The 9,082-nt window shown below is 38.2% G+C and overlaps 1 protein-coding gene across 1 annotated transcript in view; it reads right to left on the reverse strand.

Annotated features, from left to right (window-relative positions):
- LOC111229245 (ATP-binding cassette sub-family A member 1-like) overlaps nucleotides 1-3,205 on the reverse strand; it is a 41,489-nt gene extending 38,284 nt beyond the window's left edge. Inside the window, exon 1 of the mRNA XM_022755486.1 lies at nucleotides 3,055-3,205. The gene's annotated coding sequence lies outside the window, so the exon portion shown is untranslated. The remainder of the gene's footprint in view (nucleotides 1-3,054) is intronic.
- Nucleotides 3,206-9,082: the final 5,877 nt, after the last annotated feature.

A 9,082-nucleotide genomic window follows, 5' to 3' on the forward strand; every position in this document is an offset into this window, starting at 1 on the left:
GACCTGCATCAAGCCCATCCTTCAGACAACAAATGCCAGTAAGGAGACTTATTGTAATTTTGTCATTTTGTGTTTCTTTTTGTACAGAAAATAAATTCCTTTCTTAACTGAATAGTAAATAAAACCTGAAAGCCCCACAAATCAGAACATGGAGTTCTCCAGCTAATTTTGTAATCCTGTTTTCTGAAACAGACAACTGGCCGTCAAGAGATAAATCAGGTAACACAGTAAAGACTGAGACCCTTAGCTCCTTGTTAAGGTCATCGTGGTTTGCAGCACATGAGGAGAATATTTATGTAATGTATATAATGTAGTTGTGAAATGTATCTCCCCCTTCTTATATTTATAAAGAGGTAATTAACTTAAATACTACATGTCTATCCCTAAATTTCATACAACTCTATACAAAAACTAATGACAAATTTTTGAGTCTGTTACTTCAAGTTTGTTGGGAAACTTGGAGCTGAAGTTGGAAATCTTTAGACAAAGGGCCAAGGCCATCCTGCTTGTTATGTTGCATGTCCTTTATACAGAATAAAACTGATTGGTAGAGAGTGGAATAACAGCACAACCATGTCAAGGACACAGTTATGTTCAAACATGATGTTCTGCACTGATAATTTGCTTGTGGGATGAAAAAAGATCTTCCCTAATGAAACATTTAATCCAGTTTTCTATGGTTTTTACACCACTTTTTTTTCTAATGCAGTCATAATGATACTGTAATCACATCCAACCATTTCTCCAGCAGTATCCACTTACTTACAAGGTGAAACTCACTTATAAATTCACTGCCAGACTTTATGTCCTCTAGCATTAAATAATTCCCCCCTCTACCAATGGGGATGGCCAAAAGGACGTCACAGTAGGAATCAATACAAAATAAAATATAATTACAGATGTTAACCTTTAATTTTTAATACCAGTAACTCAGCTGCAGCACACAGATTTTCCACTGTGACATGCAGTTGGCTGCATTAAATAAATCCACTGGAATGTATAATATGTTGCAATAAAAAACCAACAGGAACTTTGAGATCAACAAACACCACAGTGACCTACACTATCTGCTGTTCTGGTACATCTGTTTTCTCTATGAGTCACTCTATTTCATGTGAGCACTCACAGCAACTGTTTCATTGTGAGACAATGTAAAATACCTGCTGTGGGCTTACTGATAGACATATAATCCAAAGAAACAATCACCAACAGCACAATTCTTTCAATTCCACTGAATAAATAACTGCAAAAGCAGATCAGGTTATTTGCACAAGCTTTGGTCAAAAATCAACATCTTCTTTATTTATACAGTTGATTGATTTTTCCTGAGTGTATTCCACTACACTACTATACAAATCCTATGAAATGAATGAGGAGAAAAAACAACAAAATACCAATTACATTCCCATTCTGTCGTCTGCGAAATTGCTGCTTGTGTGGGTGGATATCAGTGTATACAATTTACACCTTTGCCACGTTTGACGTACATTTAATTGATTTTATTTTTTCTTCCCTCATAATTATAGGCTATCCTTATTTTTGGTTTGATATCGCAACAAAACACCATGTGTACATGTTAATTTCGGATTTTAGGACCTGATTGTCATCGTTCATTTTTGTATCTGAGCAGATACTAAGAGTTCTCCTCCATATGATTCTGGTAAACACTGATGGTAATACATCGCATGCAGAAGTGAGGGGGTTTTTATCTGCTGAGTGTTGAGCAGCCCAAATGGTGCAGAGCCAGGGCGCCTCTAGTGGTCCACACTCTATTTCTCATTTTTCGACTTGTTTACCATCAATCCTCGCTCACGTGTTATATCACACTCATACAGGATTTTTTTTCTCAACTCCATTGTCTCCCTTGTTTTCTCAACACACATGACAGGTCATTTAAAAATGGAAAGCTGGTCAACAAAAAAACAATTCACTTTTGTCATGACGAAAAAGACGATGTAACTCCGTCGATGCTTTTGCATGAAAGAGACAGTTCGAATGAAAACAGAAAGCAGATGCTTTTCGTCGACGTCGCAGCTCAACTGCAGACATGCACATTGATATAAAAAAACAAAAAAAACCCCCACTAAAAACAACACATTACTACGCTGTCCCCGCGCACATCTTCGAAAAAAAGAACAAAACAAAACAAATGAAAAGAAAAACAGGCAACAGTTAACAGTCACAAAGGGCTATCTTTGCTTTTGCACTGTGACCAAATGTCAACACTATGAAAGACAGTCAAACTTCATCGTCTGACTGACTGACTGACTGACTGACTTATATGCTTGTGTTTTAATTGTTCCGTTGAACTGAGGTTACTGTCGGTCATTCAGCGTCGCGATGCTGAGCTCCAGCAGCGTCAAGTTAGCCATATGTATCTACAAGTCAGGAGAATGAGCCTTCAGAATTAAAGCTGCAACAAATGTGACTTGAAACTACCTGTCAGCAGGTAGTTATGCGATCTCCTGTTACCTTTAAAAATGTTTAATTTTAAGACAAACAAGAGAGAGAAACACAATATATATCCTTTCCACCTCTTTTTTCTTCTGGGTTGATAATCTGTGTCATACAACGACGTTGCAACAAAGAGGCTTTTATTTTTTGGGATACCTCACCGGAAGCCACGCGTAGACTATAGGCTAACTACCTTGACGTTACTACTCAAAGACGGACGAAGAGGATACTGACATGCATGATAAAATAGCAAAAACCAGCAAGGAAAACACTTGTCATTTTACCAAAACAACAACATTGCTTCAAACGTGTAATGTCCATTCAGCACACTGCAGTTCTCATTTAACTTTGTGACGTTAAAACGAGGAAAATCACAAAACTCTGCTAATAATTATCGGGATGTAATTTGCATTCAAGACCAAAAATATTTTTCTTTTTGACATGAAATTACTCAAAACCACACACAGAATACTAAGTTAGCATAAAGTGATACAAAAATATGTTTTAGCTATCACACGGTGGCATACATCTCTTTGTTGCTCCAACAAAGAAACTCACAAATCCCGCACAGAAAAACTCAACATAAAACTCCACACTCACCGACCTTGATCCTGAACGGTGTGAATATCCACTCCTTTCTCTTTTCATAAATTAAAATCCGTCATCCAGAACATAACTTTATAAATGGTGAAAAAACTGTACTCCTCCTCCACGTTCCTCCGGTGCTCTGTCTCAGTGTCTGACAAAACTGTTTTTTTTTCCTCCAGCAGGCTTTTATAGTGCTGCTCGATGCGGAGCAGAGCAGAGAGAGCAGCAGAGGTAACTATCGGTCACCGTTTGTTGCTGCTCCCATATAAGGCAAGCACGTGCGGCGTCAAAACATCTCTTAAAGGGCCAGCGACACCTCACAGCCTCATCAGTGCATTGCACAGCTTTTCAATTACTGTCTGGCTCAAGAAGGTTGTAAGAAAATATTAAATTACTACTGGTTCTACCTTTGGACTAAAACTACTTTTACCTCTACTACTAAGGTTATATCCATCATCATAATTATTATTCAAAATTAATATTTTTCCCATGGGGGGAATTTGAAAAGCACATAGAGAAGTATACTACAAGGATTCTACACATTATAAAGGCAATGACATAGAAACACACAAAAACACCCATAAAAACATAACCAGAACTGTACACATTAAAACAAGGACAGTGACATGACATGCAAAAAACAATAACCTGTGATACTATGATAATGAGAATGGCATGACAGAATGGCATCACTAGTGCAAATAAAAAGCTGTACACATCATGGTAAAAATGAACAACATGAAAAGGTATTTTTAGTGCAATAAAAAAAAACTGTGTTACATCGGGTATAGCAAAGTCAATGTGAAAGTCACTGTATCTGTGTATGTGCAGCAGAAGTGTTCAGTGCGTGACCCAAGTCTGAGTGTGTGTCAGAGTCGGGGGAGGGGGGCTTGCGGGGTGAGCAGAGGACAGGGATGGTTGTGAGTTGAGGAGCTGAACTGCCTTGGGGACAAAGGTTGTTGTCCTCTGTGCCCTACAACCAGGCGGTTTTGGGTTCCTGTATCCTGCCCACTGTGTGTTTGCAACATACAGTATGTGTATCATCTGTATTGTAACTTGAATATTCACAGCAGGAGATGGTACATAGTTGAGAGGATTATATCATATTATATTATATTATTCAATATGATCTTTGATAAGTTATTTATGATTACATGAGGACCTTTGCATCTAAAAGCCACAAATCTACAGATTCTAAATTCTTTGATAGTGAAGGTGATGTAAGTGGTATAATTAATGTCTTATAGTAAAATATGAAAACAGGGCAAGTTTCTGTTTGAAATGAACAGGGAACCAGCAGGGTAATGCGCTGAAATACTTTTGGGTTTTCAGACTACGAACTGTAACACTCTATCAGTCTTGTCTCCCCAAGTCTCCATGCATCCTCTTCCTCTTTCTTCTTTCTAAAACGAATTTCTGCAGGTGAGTGTGAATGCAGATATGTGTCTGTATTTGTGTTAGCCCTGTGACAGATCCTTGGTGTATCTTGTCTCTCACCCAATGTGTGCTGGAATAGGCTTCAGCCCTCCGTGACCCTGAACAAGATAAGCTGCTTAGAAAATGGATGGATAGATGTGAACTTATCATTGCTTCATTTGCACTTGCTGCTTTCATCCATCAAACTTAGACTCAGAACTCAGCTGGGCAAAGACAGCAGGCCACGTGCAGTGATGCTTACAGCAATGCACAATGCATGTACATTTTTGGGGTCTGCACTGGAAAGATTAACTTTTTTCCATCTCACATCTCTCTAAAAGTTTTAGCAAATTGCACATTTGTCTCTAATTCCATTGAGATTGTGATCTTTACAAAGTTGCTTGATTCAGTTTTTCACAATATATCTCAGACAAAACAGATTTTTGTTTCATTTGTTTTGAAAGTAAGAAGATATTTCTTATTCTGTTGGAAACCAATAACCAAGTAAACTGTTGTAGAGTTGTTGTTGAATTGTGAATCGTTGTCACTCCTGGTCATTCTTGACCTTCAATTTGACAATTACCTTCACTTTGATCATTGAATGATACATGACTGTACTTTACATTACACAGGATGTGCATGAATGTAAAGACGCGCACAGATTAGAGTTACTAAATCAATGCCTGTTCAGACTTTTTGTGAGACATGAATATTCAAGACAAGAATCAAGAACAATTAATACAACCTGTGTTGCAGCGCCAGTGTGTTCTTCTGCATGAAATTAAAATGCACTCAGTTCTCCACTGTCTTATTGCCTGTTCCATGAAAGTGTCCCACTGCATGTGGCTAAACAATTACATGACTGTGCTGATGTGGCCTCTGGATAACAGGACCACTCTGCTGTCCAACAACATTCTGTTCAGGAGTGACGGTAAACACTTTACATGTCACCAGACACCAGCGCCTGGCTGGTTCATGTTTGTCCGACGGAGTGGCCGCCTGCCACCAGCACCAGATTAAACAGAGCTCAAAAAGCTATTCTGAGGGACCACAAGAGTAATTTTCAGTTCATAAAGACACAGTTGGGGCCAGGAGGGAGAGGGGACACAAGGCTGCACACCGGACACCCCTTGTGTTACCATGCATGTTTTAAGTCAAAACAACTCAGTGGTGCATCAAATAGAACAACAATGGATGGTTCATCTGGCTGGTTGTAACATTCGCTGCAGGTCTTACTCCTCTCCACCATGGTACATACAGTGCGTTATGACTTTGCACTGCATACTGTAAGAGAAAAACCACCTTTACAAAAATAAAAAATAACCACAGCTGAACCCACACTTGCACCATCATTAACTTTTTGACTGTGTCATGTCCAAGTCCCCAGAACAAAGAGCAGAATTTCTCCTGAACTCTAATCCTATTTGTTTCATGGTTATCTTCTGTTGACATTTGTGAGACGCTTCAGGAGCCTGGTGTACAGTCCATGCTTACTAATGTACAAAGAACCTGACAACCATCTGGCAGTGATTATCCAGCCTAGTCTGCCTCCACTGTCTTTTATTCTGTTCGCTTTGCTTAAGGGTGCAATTAGTTTAAAGATGGTGGACAGCTAAATTATTCTTTTCCTTTCTGTTTCCACTTAAATCTGTAGATACAAAGAAGGCGACTTGTATTTCTTCATGAGAGTTGAATTTTATTTCTTCTCTCACACAGTCTCAATTTAATATGGTAATTCTTTCATAAAATCATCTAACAAGAGTATTAATTGTTCTACTAAAATGCCACACAGCACATGCTCTTTCATACATTGCAAGTCTTGGAGTAAAGGGCTGAATTTTTCTTTACCTTTTGATCTTATAAGTTTCTTTAGTTGCAGAAAATAAGAGAACATGATAACCTGCATATAAATGTGCTTGGTCCCTGGCAGCTGAAACAAGATGAAACAAAGTGTAGGAAAAGGTGGATGATGGAAAAACGTGGCAATAAGGTGGAAAACATGCATCATTTAAATGTTTTCTCCTCCACTGTGGATGGGGTACAGCGTTGTCTCCTATGGGGTCTCATTAAAACAGGATCCTTGATCAGAGTGATTAGCTACTTAATCCATACAAGAAGCTTTAGCAACTGTCTGCATGGATAAAGATGGATGATAACCATCCAATATGACTGGATCATAAAAATAGATATTGTTTTAATCTGAAGAATTCAGGGTTACTGAGGAAAACTGAAGCTGTGGTGATTTTCAATTTTTGGTGTTGAAATCTTCCTGTGAGTCACTGAAAATAATGAGCTGGGAAGAAAAAAATGTGGTGTAGAAATAGTTCCATATTACAGAGAATAAAATATAAATGAGTTATAATATGAAGAGTTTGTGACTTTCTGAAATGGTTACATGCCATTGCTGATTCTAAAATAATATTTTTTATTTAATAAAGGCCAGACTATTTTCTGTGAAACCCTGGATTCTTTCAGTAATCATAGACCTTCTCAGTGGTTAAATCTAATCAACTATTTTATTGATTTATTTATAAAACCATTTATAAAGAGAGGCATTGATTAAATTTGCTTTTAAATGATACAATTCAAAAGTAATACATTTATAATAAAATGTGCAATTTAATATTTTCATTTTATCATTCTGTCTTCACATGATAAATACTGTAAATTAATGTTTTTTTTAATGGATTTAAAAAGATAAAGAGTAAAATCAGAACAATATAATGATTCATTGATTCATAGAAGTAAACAGTTTTTTCTGTTGTCTCTTTCTGTCCTTTCAGAAGGTCAGAGGTTGCGGTCAGCTACGCAGCAGCTCCCTGGAGACAACGGAGCATCATTGTCTTGTTCCCGGCCATTTGAGGACATCAAACTGCGAGCATGAAATTCACCAAAAATCACACGACAGATTCTCAACAACATGCACAAGTACAAAGTGTTCACCTTTGCCTGGTCCGGGACAAAATGTTGGAACCAGAGAATGAATACAACAACAGTCCGTTTTCATCACATTATACTGCAAGGACAGAGGAAAGGCATGACTATAAAGTGGGTAGTGTTTGAAACCGACGAATATCTGTCTCTACTGAGTTCATCAGTTCACCGCTTATTCATTGTGATTATGCGTATAGTGAACTGTCAGGTGCAGTTATTCCCACTGGCTGGAGAACAATGGTTTGTTATGGCTGGCGCAGCATGAGCTAGTTTACACACTCACCGCTTATGGGATCACTGTACTATAACCAACTTGAGATGTTAAAACGCTCTTGGATTTTCTTGGCTGTGGCTGCAGGGACATGACAACGAGAATGGGAAAGTCCAAAACTTGGGCTTCTTGCAACAGTACACTGAGTGAGAGCATGTTCAAGCAGGTGGACTGCAGGTCTCTTGAGGAGAAGAAAAGACATTGGTACACACAAAGAAAAATGCAGAAAACTAGGATTGTTCTGCTTAAAGGAGGATTTATATTGTAAATAGTGTAATGTGGCTGGTTTGTAAATATAAAGTATGTGAAACTCATAGTAATTTGTCATGAAATGATATTGTCATTTTTAGAGATCACATATTGCGTGCTTGTGATCCAGGCTTGGTCGACTTGTTGGTGTTGGAACCAGAGTTTAACCACGAATGAACAGTGGAAACACACTCAACATGTGCATAAGTACAGGCATTCATTGGCATGAAGAACACAGAGGAGTGCCAAGCTTTAAACACAGTGCAACCCAGATTAGCAGTCGATCCAAGCCTTTTCTATGTTCTTTATGCCAGTGAGTGCCTGTATTTGTGCACATATTGAGCACAATATCACTATCACTATATCTGCATCAATTTTCAGCATTCATCAGCTCCTCTCCTTTTTTTTCTGATTAAAAGTTGATCCAAGTCATCTTAGCAAGAAAGAACTTAAAATGTCAGATTCGACTTCGACCCAAGCAAAAGTTGCACTGCATCTTTCTCTCATAGACAAAATTCATGCAAGCCTTTGTCCAAAAGTAGCCAAAATACAAGCTTAGGATAATTCACTCGCTCAAATACCATGCTCTTATCTTCAAATGAGGTGATGAGATGTAAAATGTTGTGAGGAAAATCCTTTTAGCTTCTGAAAAATGTTAAAATCTTTGAGTCACAGACACTCATCCAACTTGGTGAAAAGCTAAAATCCAGACATCTTATACCTGACTGAAAGACTAATGACTTTAATGTTTAATCTGTTGCCTATACCATTCAAAGAGGGTACCTAAACACTTTCTATAATCCACAGTAGCTACTGTTCTTTACCATTTATAGTCTTTAAGCCAATAACCTACATTGTGGACCCAGATGCCCTTTGATCTCTGTGAAGCCTGGCCTTTTCACATCACCATGATCAGTTCTATGGGGTGAAATAAGGGTGACAGTAGCCTAATCCTCATTTTGCTGCATGACCCACTAGAAGCAATTCAAGGGTCCCTGTAGAATCTCTGACTATAGCTTTTTAATTGAGAGACTTGTCAATGTTCAATCGAGGGAAAGTGGAAAATAGAGCACAGTTGCACTGTTACATCAAAGTTTGAGCAGAGAGGATGAGGTGAAGAACCTGTAATCTCTTTCTGAGAAAAAGGACTTCTAGGCATCTTGGCCATAC

This window comes from Seriola dumerili, unplaced genomic scaffold (genome assembly GCF_002260705.1).
Source record: "Seriola dumerili isolate Sdu_G_001 unplaced genomic scaffold, Sdu_1.0 BDQW01000230.1, whole genome shotgun sequence".
Classification (NCBI taxonomy): Eukaryota; Metazoa; Chordata; class Actinopteri; order Carangiformes; family Carangidae; genus Seriola; species Seriola dumerili.